Here is a 10,000-nt window from a genome sequence, read left to right as displayed (position 1 = left end):
TAATAATTAAATCATAGCAACAAAACCAACAACAATTGCAACAATGATGCTAATGAACAAGCAATGAATCTGCAACATAAGTTTCCGAAAGTGAAGGGTTGAGATAGAAAGAGATGAGGGAAGAGATGCGAAACAAGGAAGATGTATTTGACAGCTGGATTTGCGAAGGAAAAGAAGGTGGGGGAGGAATGAAGAAGGAGAGAGAGGGAGGGAGAGTGACAGTGGGAGGTGGAGAGTGAGAGGGGGAAGAAGGGAGGGAGGGAGAGGGAGGGGGTAGGGAGAGTGAGAGGTGGTGAGAGAAAGGGGGAGGGAGGGAGAGTGAGAGGTGGAGAGAGAGAGTGAGAGTGGGAGGTGGAGAGTGAGAGGGGGAAGGGGGGAGGGAAGGAGGGAGGGAGAGTGAGAGGGGGGGAGGGAGGGAAGGAGGGAGAGTGAGAGGGGGAGAGAGAGGGAGACGGGAGAGGGAGGGAGAGGGGATGGGAGGGAGGGAGAGTGAGAGGTGAAGAGAGAGAGGAGAGGGGGAGGGGGAGGGAGGGAGAGTAAGAGGTGGATGGAGAGGGGGGGAGGGAGGAGGGGAGGGAGAGAGAGAGAAAGAGAGAGAGAGAGTGAGAGGGGGAGAGAGAGGGTGAGAGGGGTAGGGAGGGAGAGTGAGAGGTGGAGAGAGGAGGGGAAGGAGAGAGGAGAGGGAGGGAGAGAGAGGGAGAGGGGGTAGGGGAAGGGGGAGAGTGAGAGGTGGAGAGGGAGAATGAGAGGGGGAGGGAAAGAGAGGGGGGAGGAGGAGGAGGGGGAGGGAGGGAGAGTGAGAGGGGGGAGGGGGAGGTAGAGAAGAGAGGGAGGGAGGGAAGGAGAGGGAGAGTGGGAGGGAGAGTTAGAGATGGAGAGAGGGGGGAAGAGAGAGAGAGAGGGAGAAAGAAAGCGACTATATGCCCATTACAAGAACCACAGAAATGCGACAAGAACCACCATAATGCAACAAAAAATATCCTTCCATGCAACAAGAACTTCCCATTGCAAGTAATATGAACCACAGAAATACGACGAGAACCACCCAAATATGCAACAAGAACCTCCATACATTTAACAAAAATCACTTATCCATTCAACAAGAACCACCAGTACATGCAACCAGAACCACCAGTACATGCAACCAGAACCACCATACATGCAACCAGAACCACCCATACATGCAACCAGAACCAACCATACATGCAACCAGAACCACCCATACTTACAACCAGAACCACCCATATATGCAACAAGAACCACCCATACATGCAATAGGAACCACCCATACATGCAACAGGAACCACCCATACTTACAACCAGAACCACCCATATATGCAACAAGAACCACCCATACAAGCAACAAGAACCACCCATACATGCAACAGGAACCACCCATACATGCAACCAGAACCACCCATACATGCAACCAGAACCACCCATACTTACAACCAGAACCACCCATATATGCAACAAGAACCACCCATACATGCAATAGGAACCACCCATACATGCAACCAGAACCACCCATACATGCAACAAGAACCACCCATACATGCAACAGGAACCACCCATACATGCAACCAGAACCACCATACATGCAACCAGAACCACCCATATATGCAACAAGAACCACCCATACATGCAACCAGAACCACCCATACTTACAACCAGAACCACCCATATATGCAACCAGAACCACCCATACATGCAATAGGAACCACCCATACATGCAACCAGAACCACCCATACATGCAACAAGAACCACCCATACATGCAACAGGAACCACCCATACATGCAACAAGAACCACCCATACATGCAACAAGAACCACCCATACATGCAACAGGAACCACCCATACATGCAACAAGATCCACCCATACATGCAACCAGAACCACCATACATGCAACCAGAACCACCCATACATGCAACCAGAACCACCCATACATGCAACCAGAACCACCCATACATGCAACAAGAACCACCCATACATGCAACAAGATCCACCCATACATGCAACAAGATCCACCCATACATGCAACCAGAACCACCATACATGCAACCAGAACCACCCATACATGCAACCAGAACCACCATACATGCAACCAGAACCACCCATACAAGCAACCAGAACCACCCATACATGCAACCAGAACCACCCATACATACAACAAGAACCACCCATACATGCAACCAGAACCAACCATACATGCAACCAGAACCACCATACATGCAACCAGAACCACCCATACATGCAACAAGAACCACCCATACATGCAACAGGAACCACCCATACATGCAACAAGAACCACCCATACATGCAACAAGAACCACCCATATATGCAACAAGAACCACCATAATGCAACTAGAACTACCCAATACATGCAACAAGAACCACCCATACATGCAACCAGAACCACCCATACATGCAACCAGAACCACCCATACATGCAACAGGAACCACCCATACATGCAACCAGAACCAACCATACATGCAACCAGAACCACCATACATGCAACCAGAACCACCCATACATGCAACCAGAACCAACCATACATGCAACCAGAACCACCCATACATGCAACCAGAACCAACCAACCATGCAACAAGAACCACCCATACATGCAACAAGAACCACCATACATGCAACCAGAACCAACCATACATGCAACCAGAACCAACCATACATGCAACCAGAACCACCCTTACATGCAACAAGAACCACCCATCCTTACAACCAGAACCACCCATACATGCAACAAGAACCACCCATACATGCAACAAGAACCACCCATGCATGCAACAAGAACCACCATACATGCAACAAGAACCACCATACATGCAACAAGAACCACCCATACATGCAACAAGAACCACCCATACATGCAACAAGAACCACCCATACATGCAACCAGAACCACCCATACATGCAACAAGAACCACCCATACATGCAACAAGAACCACCCATACATGCAACAAGAACCACCCATACATGCAACCAGAACCACCCATACATGCAACAAGAACCACCCATCCTTGCAACAAGAACCACCCATACATGCAACAAGAACCACCCATACATGCAACCAGAACCACCCATACATGCAACAAGAACCACCCATACATGCAACAAGAACCACCCATACATGCAACAAGAACCACCCATCCTTACAACCAGAACCACCCATACATGCAACCAGAACCACCCATACATGCAACAAGAACCACCCATGCATGCAACAAGAACCACCCATACATGCAACCAGAACCACCCATACATGCAACAAGAACCACCCATACATGCAACAAGAACCACCCATACATGCAACAAGAACCACCCATACATGCAACAAGAACCACCCATACATGCAACCAGAACCACCCATACATGCAACCAGAACCACCCATACATGCAACCAGAACCACCCATACATGCAACAAGAACCACCCATACATGCAACCAGAACCACCCATTCATGCAACAAGAACCACCCATTCATGCAACAAGAACCACCCATACATGCAACAAGAACCACCCATTCATGCAACAAGAACCACCCATTCATGCAACAAGAACCACCCATTCATGCAACAAGAACCACCCATACATGCAACAAGAACCACCCATACATGCAACAAGAACCACCCATTCATGCAACAAGAACCACCCATACATGCAACAAGAACCACCCATTCATGCAACAAGAACCACCCATACATGCAACAAGAACCACCCATTCATGCAACAAGAACCACACATTCATGCAACAAGAACCACCCATACATGCAACAAGAACCACCCATTCATGCAACAAGAACCACCCATACATGCAACAAGAACCTCCCATTCATGCAACAAGAACCACCCATACATGCAACAAGAACCACCCATTCATGCAACAAGAACCACCCATACATGCAACAAGAACCACCCATTCATGCAACAAGAACCACTCATACATGCAACCAGAACCACCAATACATGCAACCAGAACCACCCATACATGCAACAAGAACCACCCATTCATGCAACAAGAACCACCCATACATGCAACAAGAACCACCCATTCATGCAACAAGAACCACCCATACATGCAACAAGAACCATCCATTCATGCAACCAGAACCACCAATACATGCAACCAGAACCACCCATCCTTGCAACCAGAACCACATATACATGCAACCAGAACCACCCATACATGCAACAAGAACCACCCATACATGCAACAAGAACCACCCATACATGCAACAAGAACCACCATACATGCAACCAGAACCACCCATTCATGCAACATGAACCACCCATACATGTAACAAGAACCACCATACATGCAACAAGAACCCCCCATTCATGCAACAAGAACCCCCCATACATGCAACAAGAACCACCCATACATGCAACAAGAACCACCCATAATGTAACAAGAACCACCCATACATGCAACAAGAACCCCCCATAATGTAACAAGAACCACCCATACATGCAACAAGAACCACCCATCCTTACAACCAGAACCACCCATACATGCAACAAGAACCACCCATGCATGCAACAAGAACCACCCATACATGCAACAAGAACCACCCATTCATGCAACAAGAACCACCCATACATGCAACAAGAACCACCCATCCTTACAACCAGAACCACCCATACATGCAACAAGAACCACCCATACTTGCAACAAGAACCACCCATACATGCAACAAGAACCACCCATCCTTACAACCAGAACCACCCATACATGCAACCAGAACCACCCATACATGCAACAAGAACCACCCATACATGCAACAAGAACCACCCATACATGCAACCAGAACCACCCATACATGCAACAAGAACCACCCATACATGCAACAAGAACCACCCATACATGCAACAAGAACCACCCATACTTGCAACAAGAACCACCCATACATGCAACAAGAACCACTCATACATGCAACCAGAACCACCAATACATGCAACCAGAACCACCCATACATGCAACAAGAACCACCCATACATGCAACCAGAACCACCCATTCATGCAACAAGAACCACCCATTCATGCAACAAGAACCACCCATACATGCAACAAGAACCACCCATTCATGCAACAAGAACCACCCATTCATGCAACAAGAACCACCCATTCATGCAACAAGAACCACCCATACATGCAACAAGAACCACCCATACATGCAACAAGAACCACCCATTCATGCAACAAGAACCACCCATACATGCAACAAGAACCACCCATACATGCAACAAGAACCACCCATACATGCAACAAGAACCACCCATTCATGCAACAAGAACCACCCATTCATGCAACAAGAACCACCCATACATGCAACAAGAACCACCCATACATGCAACAAGAACCACCCATACATGCAACAAGAACCACCATACATGCAACAAGAACCACCCATACATGCAACAAGAACCACCCATGCATGCAACAAGAACCACCATACATGCAACAAGAACCACCATACATGCAACCAGAACCACCCATACATGCAACAAGAACCACCCATACATGCAACAAGAACCACCCATACATGCAACAAGAACCACCATACATGCAACAAGAACCACCCATACATGCAACAAGAACCACCCATTCATGCAACAAGAACCACCATACATGCAACCAGAACCACCCATACATGCAACAAGAACCACCCATACATGCAACAAGAACCACCATACATGCAACAAGAACCACCATACATGCAACCAGAACCACCCATTCATGCAACATGAACCACCCATACATGTAACAAGAACCACCATACATGCAACAAGAACCCCCCATTCATGCAACAAGAACCACCCATACATGTAACAAGAACCACCATACATGCAACAAGAACCCCCCATACATGCAACAAGAACCCCCCATACATGCAACAAGAACCACCCATACATGCAACAAGAACCCCCCATAATGTAACAAGAACCCCCCATACATGCAACAAGAACCCCCCATACATGCAACAAGAACCCCCCATACATGCAACAAGAACCCCCCATACTCTCAACCAGAACCACCCATACTTACAACCAGAACCACCCATACATGCAACCAGAACCACCCATACATGCAACAAGAACCACCCATACATGCAACCAGAACCACCCATCCTTGCAACGAAGGGAAGAAAGCCTTCACACGCGGTTCTTAGACAATGCAACAGGGCAACCGAATGCAAGCGGACAATACACGATATTAGTGTTATTCGCGAGGCTATACAATTAGGTTTGAATTCCCTTGTGCAAGAACAAATTTCCTTTCGTCTTGCACGTTATTACGATTAGATCCTTTGCGATGGCATGTAATTAGCAACGGGCCGGATTTATTGCTCATTATGCGGGTGCTGTTAGACATTAGCAGGGCGCACCTTAAATTTTAATGAACTTACCGATTGCGCTGTGGTGTGTGAGTTACCTTAATTGTCAGAAGAACCGGTAAGCTTGCAATTTATGTTGCATTAAGGGGAGAAAAAAGGCAAGGCAAAGGAAATGGGGATAGGATAGACATGGAGAGAATAGAAGGAAGGAATTTTGGTGTTCGTTGAGAATACGTTGCGGGGAAAAAAAAAGAAAAGGAAAAAAAAAACTAAGCGTTTTGGTAGCGTGACTGAGACGTAGCGTAAAAAGGAAGAGCACACGTAGCAGAAACGTAGCAGAAAAGCAGCCAGCGGGATTGAGCGTATAGCAAACACCACGGAACCACTTAAGCGAACATATAGCAAACCATTAGCAATCGTAGACCAACGCAAACACAGACACATAACAAACACATAACAAAACACATAACGAAAACCACAACGAACACACCACACAAACAAACTTAGCAAAGCCCGCTACGCAGCGAAGACACAAGCAAACACCGAGCGAAGATGGCGGTGCACTGGAGACACATAAACTCAAGCAAAGCATAAGCAAAGATCAAAGAGGCGAGTAAGAAGGACCACGAAATGCGAAACACCGATGTTCTCTGTGATGTCCCAGGGCCATGGCGACCCTGGCCACAGAGAAGACAGTCTGGTTGTTGTTTTATCATTAGGTTGCGCGCGATTCTCCTGTCCGGGTGTGGGTTTCGTGTTTGCCTTGTGCGGGTGTGATGGGGCCTTTGTGCAGGCAGAGATGGTGTACTTGAAAGATGATGAAAGCTTGAGGTTTCACTCGTGGAATCTCTCTCTCTCTCTGTCTCTCTCTCTCTCTCTCTCTCTCTCTCTCTCTCTCTCTCTGTCTCTGTCTCTCTCTCTCTCTCTCTCATTTTCCGCCTAGACTCTTTCTCTGTCTCTGTCTCTGTCGCTGTCTCTGGTCAGTGTCTGTGTCTCTGTCTCTGTCTCAGTATATCTCTCTCTCAGTTTCTCTCATTCTATCTCTCTCCCTCCTTCTCTCTCTCTCTCTCTCTCTCTCTCTCTCTCTCTCTCTCCTCTCTCTCTCTCTCTCTCTCTCTCTCTCTCTCTCTCTCTCTCTCTCTCTCTCTCTCTCTCTCTCTCTCTCTCTCTCTCTCTCTCTCTCTCTCTCTCTATCTATTTATCTATCTCTCTTTCTCTCTCTCTCTCTCTCTCTCTCTCTCTCTCTCTCTCTCTCTCTCTCTCTCTCTCTCTCTCTCTCTCTCTCCCTCTCTCTCGCTCTATCTATCTATTTATCTATCTTTCTTTCTCTCTCTCTCTCTCGTTTATTATTTTTTTTTTGTTATAGCTCTTATAATATTATCATATTCATGTAGAATCAATAAAGGAAGGACAAGGGTTCATAACACTACTAAAGAAAAAAAAACAAAAAAACTCATAACTTTTGCAAAATGATTCACGCAATGAACAAAAAGACGTTGGAAATGAAGCAGAGAATGAACACAATAAAGAACACAAACAAACGAAAGAAAAAGAAAGGAAAAGGAAGAAGAAGAAAAAAGAAGAAGAAGAAGAAAAAAAACAAATGAAGGAGAACTAAAAAAGAAAGAAAAAAAGAGACAACAATGATAACGACGCAATAAACACAATGGAAAGAGAAAGAGATAGAGCGAAAACTAAAGAAAATTGCTTTAGAAGAAACGTGTGGGGAAGCCAGGCAGTAAACACCAGAAGCGAGGCAATAATTTCTGAATGAATAAATTGGATATTTAGCATCGAATTAACTCCACGGAACTGCCCTCCGATCTTCAATGAGTGGAGAGGTCACGGGTTTGCCCTTTGTGTTCTCTAGAGGGAGAGAGAGGGAGGGATATCAGAAATGGAAAAGGAAGATAGAGAGATAAAGAGAGAGAGAGAGAGTGAGGGAATGGGGGGGGGGGGAGATAGATACATAGATAGAGAGACAGAGAGAGACACGGAGAGACGAAGGGAGGGAGAGATATTAGAAAGGGAAAAGGTAAGAGAGATAGAGAGAGGGAGAGAAGGGGGGGGGGGGGGGGGAGAGAGATAGAGAAAGAGGGAATGGGGGGGGGGGGGGAGAGAGATAGAGATAAAGAGAGAGAGTGTGAGATAATAGGGGGGGGGGAGAGATATAGAGAGAGAGGGAGAGATAGATAGATAGAGAGAGAGAGAGAGAAAGAGAGGTAGATAGATAGATAGAGAGAGAGAGTGAGAGAAAGAGACAGAGGGGGTTGGGGGTAATAGAAAGGGATAAAGGGAAAGAGAGAGAGAGTGTGTATAAAGACAGTCAGAAAGAGAGAGAAGGGGGGGGTATATGGGGAGGGAAGAAGAAAAGAGAGATAGAAAAACAGATAAATAGAGAGAGAGAGACAGATAGAGAGAGAGAGGAGAGCAATGTATATAGTCTATGTATGTGTGCGTATGCGTACACATTATGTTCATGTGTGTATTTAGTACATGTATACACGTTTGTTTGTGCTGTAGTGAAATAAAGTGGGAAATGTCTATATGTGTCTCTATGTTGGACGTACCCAGTAAGAGCAAAGTATACATACATAACTCTGTGCGTATGTATGTATGCTAAAAAACATATCACTAACACCTTTATTACTTTCATTATTATCTCCACCTATTTTCCCAACCATCCGAGCATTTACTCCCTTCCCTGTAAACACAACAATTGTTGAGTCTCAGAAAACCCTCTCGCTCTCCTAACGTAGATATATACGAACCCTGTGTACCCTTCTATTTCAACGCCTCTCAGAACCATATGTAACAGTAAAAGTTAATTTTCACGTTGATAAAATTGTTTTAGGAGCTTTTCCCTTTCGCGTTTTCTTTATTTTTATTTTATCTTATTATTATTATTTTTGTGTGTTTTTTTTTTTTTGCTTTGAGTTGATGTGTTTGGGATGGCTTTATGTATGTTTGTTTGTTTGTGTAGGGGGGGATATGTGTTTGTGTGTGTGTGGGGGGGGCTGTATGTGTGTGTGAAAGGAGGGGGGGGAGGTATGTGTGTTAGTGCGTGTGTGTGGGGGCGTGAGGATGTGTATCAATGCGTTTGTGGTAGTGTGTGTGTGTGTGGGGGGGGGGTTACATACGTAAGTGCGTGTGCTTGTATATGTCACAGAAGGCATGGTAATGATCTGTATTGACGAAGAACATGACAATAATGACGAAGGCAATAGCGGTGTTGATCAATGCAACATAAACATCAATCATGATGAAAATAATGACAATGACGATAAAGATGACAGCCATGAGACTACTTATAAGAAAGGGCCACCAGGAGGGCCTTTAAGCACACGGGTTAGAGTCCAGGCTACGGTCCGTGTTCGAAAGGGCATTGTGAAGATTATATAGTATGTTAATAGACGACATCAAATACACTAACATACACATATCACATTAAAATACATGCTTGCAATAATGCATCAAGTATAAGCTATAGTGAAGAGTATTTCTTCCCATAGATCATAATCATTAACAAAGCTTACTACCTTATATATATATATATATATATATATATATATATATATATATATATATATATATATATATATATATATATATAATCCCATATAACCAGGATGTTTGGAACACAG

This window comes from Penaeus japonicus, unplaced genomic scaffold (genome assembly GCF_977035675.1).
Source record: "Penaeus japonicus unplaced genomic scaffold, GWHDUDI00000001_assembly GWHDUDI00000011, whole genome shotgun sequence".
Taxonomy (NCBI): domain Eukaryota; kingdom Metazoa; phylum Arthropoda; class Malacostraca; order Decapoda; family Penaeidae; genus Penaeus; species Penaeus japonicus.
This window is presented reverse-complemented; position numbering follows the sequence as displayed.